This window comes from Sceloporus occidentalis, unplaced genomic scaffold, assembly GCF_023333645.1.
Source record: "Sceloporus occidentalis isolate IW3139 unplaced genomic scaffold, rSceOcc1.0.p SCAF_4, whole genome shotgun sequence".
Taxonomy (NCBI): Eukaryota; Metazoa; Chordata; class Lepidosauria; order Squamata; family Phrynosomatidae; genus Sceloporus; species Sceloporus occidentalis.
This window is the reverse complement of record NW_028316984.1, coordinates 36,738,073-36,747,679: the sequence shown is the minus strand read 5'-3', so window position 1 is coordinate 36,747,679 and position 9,607 is coordinate 36,738,073.

Sequence of the window (9,607 nt, the reverse complement as noted above, 5' to 3'; positions counted from 1 at the left end):
ATACCAATTCATTCCAGAACTCATAATGCAAGTGAATGTTTCCACTTCAAAAGAAGGTGAATATATACGCATTCCTATCTTCTGTTTTGCCAAAGGTCCAATACAAAGCACAAAGGCTTTAAACCAGGAGTAGGCAACCTTTTTGAGCAAGGGGCCGGGTTGCTGTCCCTCAGACAACTGGGGGGGCCGAAGCCGGGGGTTGGAGCTTCCACCCCCCGGGGGCCAGGCCTCCTCCTCTTTGCCGGCCCCTGACGGGGCCCCAGGCCCTGTCAGAGGCCGGCAAAAAAGCCGGCGGGGGGCGCCAGTGCTCGAGGTCTCCTCTGTTAAAAAAGCCAGTGGGGGCCACCAGCTCTGCAGGCCTCCCCCTCTTTGCTGGCCCCGTTAGAAGCCAGCAAAAAAGCCGGCGGGGGCCGCCAGTACTGGAGGCCTCCTCCTCTTTGCCGGCCCTTTTGCTGTCGCTGGGGCCCTTCAAGAGGGCTCCAGCGGTGGCTGCGGGCCTCTGGGATGCCCTTTTGCCATTGCCGGGGCCCTCTTGGAGGGCACTGGCGACGGCAACGGGCCTCCCAGAGGGTCGCTGCCGCCGCCGGAACCATCTTGGAGGGCCCCAGCGATGGCAACGGGCCTCTTGCAGGGCCCCAGCGAAGGCAACGGGCCTCCCAGAGGCCCGCTGCCACTGTTGGAGCCCTGTTTGAGGGCTCCGGCGGCCGCGGCGAAGTTTCACGCAACCTTTCTTGTGGTCCCGCGAGACTTCACCGCTAGGCCGCCGCCATTTTGTTTTTCAAAATGGCGGGGAAGGTCGCACGAGACTTCACCGCCATTTAAAAACAAAATGGCGGCGCCGGGAAAAGCTGCAATCAGCGGCGGCAGGGGCCAGCCGAAAGGCCTCCGTGGGCCGCATCCGGCCCGCAGGCCGGAGGTTGCCGACCCCTGCTTTAAACCTTCTCTGTTGCAAGAGGCTGGGCCAGTCTCCTGGGGGAGGGATGTAGAGAAGAGACACAAAGGGTGTTGAAAAAGATGATTTTATTCTTACAAATAGCCCAACACATTTTGGCCTAGAATTATTAAATGGTTTTCTTCAGGGGACAAGAAGAAAATAAAGATAGTTTAAAATCCTCGTGTCTAGGATCAAATGTAGATTGGAGTGGTGACTGCATTCAAAAAATAAGAAGAAATTGGGAGGGCAGCTATGAAAGAACTAGAGGGGCCGCTGAAGAGTAAAGATACATAACTGAGCACAAACGCTAAAATCGTCCAAGCCACAATATTCCCCATCACCATGTATGGATGTGAGAGCTGGACAGTAAAGGAAGCAGACAGAAGAAAAATCAACTTATTTGAAATGTGGTCCTGGAGCAGAGTGCTTAGGATACCATAGACAGCCAAAGAGACAAACAGATGGGTCTTGGAACAGAGCGAGCCAGAGATCTCCTTAGAAACCAAGGCCTGGTACAGGTGAAAAGAAAGGGACGGCCAGAGGCCCTCCCTTTCTTCTCCGGATCGTTGCCGCAGCAACCACATGGCTGCAGCAACGATTGGCTGTCAAAAGGAGGTCCAAAATGGAGCTCCTTCCCCGACGCTGCCAAGGTGCCATTTGCGCCCTGGGGCATTGTGGTGACATGTCTTGTGCATTACGCTGTTTGGACGTGTCGCACAAGACACATCATTGGTACGCGCGCTGTCTAAATGCACACGCACCAAAATGGCAGCTCCCATACGTACTAGGGCTCAGGAGCGTGTGGTTGCTGCACGCTCCCGAGCCCTGGTATCGGTGCAGCCACGCTGCTTTTGGCCCATCTGTACTGGGCCCAAGATCACTAAACTGAGGCTGACATCCATCACTGCAAAAGGCATCCATCACTGGAAAAGACAATAATGCTAGGAAAAGAAAAGGGGAGAAGAAAGAGAGGAAGACTGCATGCCAGATGGATGGACTCAGATGGGGGGACATGGGCATGGGCTTGCGGGAACTCAGTAGAGAAGTAGGGGATAGGGGTTCTTGGAAATGTCTTGTCCACAGGGTCACCATTGGTTGAGGTTGACTCAAGGGCAGATAACAAGAACAACAACAACCTGAACCTGGATAGTTGACACCAGAACTGGGGATTGATCCCTTTGTCTTCTGGACGGATCGCCATGAGGATGAGCAGGGAGGGAGATGTATTATTTGACCTGTGCGGATATGACCTATATTTACCATCTTCGTTCTTCTTTCTCTGTCTCTCCAGATCTTTTTCCTTTGCTCCATCAACTAAAGAGTTTATCACACTAGCAAAATCCTGTGGGAAAACGGGAGTTAAACGCGCTATAACACGAAGGTAATCCAGAAATGCCCAAAGTTTATCACACAACGTCCCATTTAACGTGAAATAATGCAGTTAATCCACAGTTAAAGCAGAAGAAATCAGCAGCTTTTTAAATTCAGAACAAACCAAATTTTAAAAGCTGCTGGTTTCCTCTGCTTTAACTGCAGATTAAGTTCACGTTATTTCATTTTAGCAGCAATTAGTGTGATAAACTTTCCGAATTGCAAGTTCTCTTTAAATTCGAATTTAACTTAACTCTCGTTTAACTCCTATTTTCTTGCAGGATCTCGCTAGTGTGGTAAAGCTCAAAGAAAATTTGAAGCTATGACTAGGATATGATAGATTCATGTCATTTTAAAGCTGTAAGTTCCATTGAACTCAATAGTTGAAAATTTACTTTTGCAAAAACATGCAAGGTTTTTCAGCACAGAAAATGGATTTGGAGGCAGAAACCATGCACTCTGCTTCATGTGCAAAAATAATGCCATGTGTAATTTTCTTGCATATGTATTTAGCACAAAAAGAAGGTTTGGGGCCACAAGAAATCCAGGTATACTTTTACACAAACTAATTTTCCACAAGGAATGGCCCCAGACAAACCTGGGAGCCCAATTTGTATTCCATGGCAGGAAGGACAAGCAACAGTAAGGTGTCATCGGCATCATCATCATCATCATATTTATTTATTTGTATCCCACACTTTTCTAAGAACTGGAACTCAGAGTGGCTTCACAATACAGTCTTATACACAGATTTTTTATACATGGATTTAAGCATACACGGTTTGAAAATGTTCCAAAAAAGTATAAATTTACCTTGATGTTCCATTTTTTATTAGGGATACCATTTTGCTATGTCATTATACTTAATGGGACTTGAGCATACATGGATTTTGTTATACACGGGGGATCTTGGAACCAAACCCCAGCGTATAACAAGGATCCACTGTATTAAAAGAACGATATAATTAAAAACATAGAAAATAGGTTTATTAAAAAGGAATTAAATTATTACAATGTTAAAATAGATAACTATTAAAAGAATAAAATACATTTTAAAAGCTAAAATTGTATAAAACTTTTTATTATGAAACAACATCCCAAGCCGGACCTTAAAAACATTCCATTTTAAAAGCCTGTCTGAACAGGTAGGTCTTAGCCTGCCGGCGGAAGGACAACAAGAAGAGGCATTCTTGTTAAATGTTGTTAAAATGCCAGTAATTCCATCCCAAAGCCCACACAGCTTTCACAGACTCACTGAGACGATGTGAAAATCACACAATTAGGAAGTATCCCAGCTGGTGAGGGACAAACCCTCCCAACCAACCTTTTAGTTGAGTCCAGTTGAGGAGATGCAAACACCTGGAAAGAATCTTGTGGCTGTTCTCAGACTGCTTCAAGTGTCAAGACACCCTTTTTTCATAAAACATGTAAATACAGTGGGCTCTTAGTAGCTAATGAGGTTTGATTCCAGGACCTCCTGTGGATAACAAAACCTGTGGATGCTCAAGTCCCATTATATACAGTGGTACAGTCAAATGGTTTGATGTTATTGTTGTTGGTCCAAGTCATTTTTTTACTCATGATGACTACTATATCAAGCTCTCTCAAGCTGAGTGTAACTTGCCCAAGGACATCCAATGGGCTTTTATGCTTGAGTGGGGAATCGAACCCTGATCTCTAGAGTGGTAGTCCATTCTGGTTTCCCATATATAAAATGGCAAAATCAAAGTTTCCTTTTTGGGTACTTTTTTGGGGAAAATATTTTCAAGCCATGGATTGTTGAATCTGTGGATGCAGAATCCATAGATACAGAGAGCCGACTGTACTGTCAAGTATTCCTTACATCCCTAATGTAAACAATGGCAGCTTCCTAAGCTATTTGTCATGACAGCCTGCTCTCACTGAATGTAAATCTCTTTCAAAATATGCATGGCATTCTAATTTCTGAGCTGGTATGAAAGTTTCCATTTTGTCCCCTCATGTCTGCTAGTGGGACACTACAGAAAATGTCAAATTTTCATGCATTTCCTATAGTCATTGTCTCCGAAGACATCTTAAAGTGTCTTCCTGCACGGGTGAGCAAAGGAGTGGACCTTAGGCTCACATGATTCACCTCTTACACTTCCTTTCATTATATGTAAAAGCTAAGAAGGGAAAAAGGGGAGACATCACATTTAGGTAAATGCAAAGACAAGAAAAGTTACTGGACTGCAACTGCTGGACCCACCCCATCATCACAATTGGCTAAGCTGAAGGATTCTGGAAGTTGTAATCCAAAAATGTAACTTCTCTAAACTCTGGGGGAATGTAAGATTTTTATAACTCTCCAATTCAACCCTGCAGGATGTTGCTTCTGTCTGACAAAGTTAAAGAGGTGATGTTCATCTGAAGACAGAATTTCTTCATTGATGTACTACTTTCAGAAATGGCAAATGGAAAGCAAGTGTGAACCACAAGTTCATTCTTGATTTAACTTGGGTAGAATTGCAGGTATGAATCAATGATTCAACAAGCCCCTGAGATACTTTGCACACTCCTGTTTTCACCAGTGTCCCCAAATCACTCACACTCCAGGCTCAAATCCTTTCCAGTTGCCTTTTAGTACGCTTGTGAGCATAGGTTCAAAGTGAGTCTTTCCACGTATTTCCCATTTTCCCTAACTCATGAAACTAAGGTTCTTTTATGTTGCAAATTACAGCATTATGTTTCCACTTTAACAGCCATGGCTGTGTGCTTTCGAATCCTGGGATTTGTAGTTTGGCGAGGCACTAGAACTCTCTTGCTGAAAATTCTAAATACTCCTCTCTAAACTACTAATACCAGGACTACATAGGATGGAATCATGGCAGTTAAATTGTAATCACAGCACTATAATTGCACAGTGTGAAAGTGCCTCTAGGCTTGCTTTCCTCTCTTGCTTCCTTGCTCTTTTCCTGGCTCCACAGGGTCTTCCCTACATTCTGCATATGAAAGAAGACAGAAAGCAATACCAGACTGGCCAATTTTACTCTTAAGCCCTGCAGTGCAGCCCCCCCCCCCCCCACACACACACACTCCACCCCCAGCTAAGCTGTGAAGTCTAGCAATCAAAATTTGACAGGGAGCTAAAGTCAAGAAAAAGAAAGTGGGAGTCTCAGAACAACTTATTTAAAACATCTTTAAATATTACTGCACCTACGCTGCAAAAAAGGCACCCTCCTTGCTAGCTGTCTGTATGATATGCAGAGGTGTCTCCCCCCTCCCATCCCTTCCATTGGCCCTTCACTCAATGATGGTAGGCACAAAGCACAATAGGTAGACTGAAATTGCTTTCAGATGGCTGAAAGCTCATCCCACCCAGAAAACTATGAGCAGAAGCTTGGTTCACAGTGTTCCTGATCCAGTGTGTAAGGAAAAGGTGTGATAGGAGGAAAGCCCACACAAAACTCCACCAGAAAAGTATACCTAGGCTCTCATCATAGCAACTAAATTCCTGACTGATGCTAAAGAATTCATGGAGGGGATAGTATGGCGGCAGCCCAAGTTAGATTTGACTAGTGGGCTGGACTGGGATCACAACAACTGCATCCTCCTTTTTGCTACAATGGAATACTGTACATGCATAAACTCTGCTTTGTGTAAGCTCCTGTCATACAGTCTGTAGACCACAAAGTAGAGGTCTACAGATCACCCAACCGAGAACGAAATGCACATCTAAGTATTTTTACACATACGATCTCCCATATGTGAACATCAGGGATGTTGAGAGGGTGGGGAGAAGTGGTGTGAATACAATTACCCATCCCCCTATATACTTGTGAACAAAAATGGGGAACATGGGCCCTTAAGAGATGGTGCTGAATAGCAGTTTTCACCATCTTTCATCACTGGTAGCTACAATCTCAACAACATATGGAAGGCCACCAGTGGCACCCTCTACTCTGAAAAGTTGACAGATGACTCTAATCGGTCTGTGACTGTTACTTTATAATAGTCTGGAAAGTAGCAAGCATGTGGGTTCAGACATCCATCCTTATTGCTTTCCTGGACTAGAATGTGATAAAGCAAACAATCAATGTAATAAGTAAACCTGTATTCCTACACCTAATTCTCACTTCTGAACAGAAATGTTCAGAACTGCACTGCAAGTAACTTGGAACTAAAAGTGTGTATGTTTGTACCTAAGTAAGAGGGAGGGTATTAATATTCATGCCATCTAGACTTTAACTCCCAGCAGCAATTTCTTATAAATTCCTAATGGTGGCTAGAAAAGCAACTGAAAGTAGCAGTGAAATGACCAGCCCACAGCCAGCAGGGTAATGATAATCAGACATTTGCAACTCAGCCACCAAACAACGCACTCAAAGTTCCCCAGAATGTTCAATATTGCAATGAAAAGCTCCAATTGTAGTTCAAATACGTCTTCACTATGAGTGCATTGGATCATTTACCTTAACAATGTGAACGTGCTCTCATTATCATGTTCAACTTGATTAGTGTATAGTCTAACATTTAAAAGTGCACTTCAGATGGAAGAATGTATGAATGCATGATTGGTTCCTAATAAATCGAGCAACCTCCTAATGAACTGTGAGGGATCTAGAAGAAAGTGGTGGATAGACACAGAGAAAAGGGTAAAGTTCCCCGCCCCCACCAGTTTACCATGTGTTGTGTCCTTTATTTCCTAACATATTCCTAAATTATTTTATTGTTAAAGTACCAAACAGTTGAAAGACTTAGGTATTTAGAATTGGAGAAAGGATATACCTGAAGAACATGAGTACACAGCACTACAGTGTAGCATTACAGTGTGATGTAAAAAGGTACTAAGTTACTCCTTCTGCGGTATAACTAAAATTTAAGTTACTTTTATAACTACTGCAGAGGATAGAGAAGGAATGCACATGGTTCCAGTACTGGCTTGCACTGCTGCCTCATGATTTCTTGCAGGTGTTTTTATTTTTTATTTAAAATGTTTTATATTCCAGTGAAACTGGCAAATGCAGAGCAGTTTACAAAAAACATCAAGGAGGTTGACAAAACCATGCTACGTTGTGAGTTTGAAAGAGACAATTAAGTGGCTGGGAAGAGAAAACAGTTTCTTACAGGACTCAGATATTTCCAGGTAACTGAAAGAATTATATTTTCCAAAATCACTTCCCATATTTTTGCAAAGAACAATTACAGTTTTTCAAAAGTGTACATATTAAGTCAAGTAATCACTTGTTTCTAGACCTCAGAAACACAATCATTACTAATTTCTCTTTCAAAGCAACTTTCCAAGACCCATCCCCCCAAACTAAAGTCTTGGATACTGTGCTCTGCTCTTCAGGTAAACTCTCCTAAGTGGAACAATATATCTGAAAATTCTATTTCCCTTTCTGATTTTTTTTTTATCAAGTTTCGGTGCTGGTGGTGGATAAACAATCCATAGACCAGGGGTAGGCAACCTTTTTGACCCGGGGGCCGGGTTGCTGTCCCTCAGACAACTCAGGGGGCCAAAGCAAAATAATAATAATAATTTAACAATTTAAAAAATAAATAAATAAATAAATAAACTGAGACAAATGTAGGACAAAAAATTAAAATGGAGGACACTTTTAAAATTAGAAAAATGGAGGACACGCAAAAAATCTGCTGATTTAAAAATGTTAATATAAATGCATGTTTCTGAGGCTTCTATAGACAATTGCCCCCATTGCCCGCCACTTGCCCCCCTTGCCCGCCACTTACCCCGTGCGCCTGTGCCGGAGGCCGAAGGCCCCCACGCGCCTGCGTCAAAGGGCAAAGGGCCCCACGCGCCTGCGCCGGAGGCCAATGGGCCCGCGTGCAAGCCACCTCTTGCCTGCCACGGGGGCCTTTGGCAGTGGCAATCGGCAGCAGGACCGAGCAGGGACTGGTCCCAACGGCTCGGCGGGCCGCATGTGGCCCGCGCGCCGTAGGTTGCCGACCCCTGCCATAGACGATGCTCACAGGGAAAATCTGTGAAATGTATATAGAGAAAATGCATACACCAAAGACATGGAGTAAAACCATATTCCAAATCCAAAGTCAGGTGCATTCCTTCAATAGCATCTGACACAGTCCCTGTCCCATGTCAAACTACTGGCTTTCAGTGACTCATATCAATGCTACCCTTGCAGAATATATATGAAGAAAGAAGACCTGTGAATTTTCCATTCATTCCTCACCTAACCACATGAAGATGATTTAGTGATGTGTGCATAACAAGAACAGAAACAAAGATCAGGTGCTGCATAACAAAGGAAATACACTGAAAACTATTTCATACAAGTCAGTATTTGCTAAAAGTGCCATCCAAGAGTTGCGTCAAAAAGGAATGAGTTGGGAACTATTTTAGACAGCCTTACATTTCCCAATAGCAGTTACCCGCCACTGTGTAACAAGGCACCCTGATTAATAATAATAATAATATGTTTTATTTATAGACCGCTATTCCGCGATGATCATAGCGGTGTACAGTAAAATCGTAATACAATACAAAATACAGTTAAAGGAGGGAGAAGTCTCGTCCTCCAGGCAGTCCAAGATGTTGCTGGTCTGCCTGATGGCTCCCTCTGAGGCCGAGATGACAGTTGAGGAGGGAGGGGCCTCTTCCTTCAGGCAGTCCCTGATGTTGCTGGTCTGCCTGATGGCTCCCTCTGAGGCCGAGATGACAGTTGAGGAGGGAGGGGCCTCGTCCTTCAGGCAGTCCAAGATGTTGCTGGGTCTGCCTGATGGCTCCCTCTGAGGCCGAGATGACAGTTGAGGAGGGAGGGGCCTCGTCCTTCAGGCAGTCCAAGATGTTGCTGGGTCTGCCTGATGGCTCCCTCTGAGGCCGAGATGACAGTTGAGGAGGGAGGGGCCTCGTCCTTCAGGCAGTCCAAGATGTTGCTGGGTCTGCCTGATGGCTCCCTCTGAGGCCGAGATGACAGTTGAGGAGGGAGGGGCCTCTTCCTTCAGGCAGTCCCTGATGTTGCTGGTCTGCCTGATTAAAGGTGCCATGTATTCAGCACCTTTCAAGGCCCGTACTCTGATCAGATAGAGAGAGGCAACCTCCTCAGATGGCAGATGCAGAAGGAGCTACTACTATGTCCTCTAGCCAGGTGGAGTCCATGCTTTCCTGCCACTTGAAGCACAAAGTTAAATGCAACCTCACTCATTGTGTGACAGACTGGCCTCTGAAAACTGCTGGCATGCACAACACCACAGCCAGCCAAGCGGTCAGCCTCTTTCTCCATCAGAGTATGATGTGGCAGAACCATGCCTGCATCTTCTCTGTCATGAAAGGAAGAGGAGTGGTAGGATCAGGAATGTGGCAGC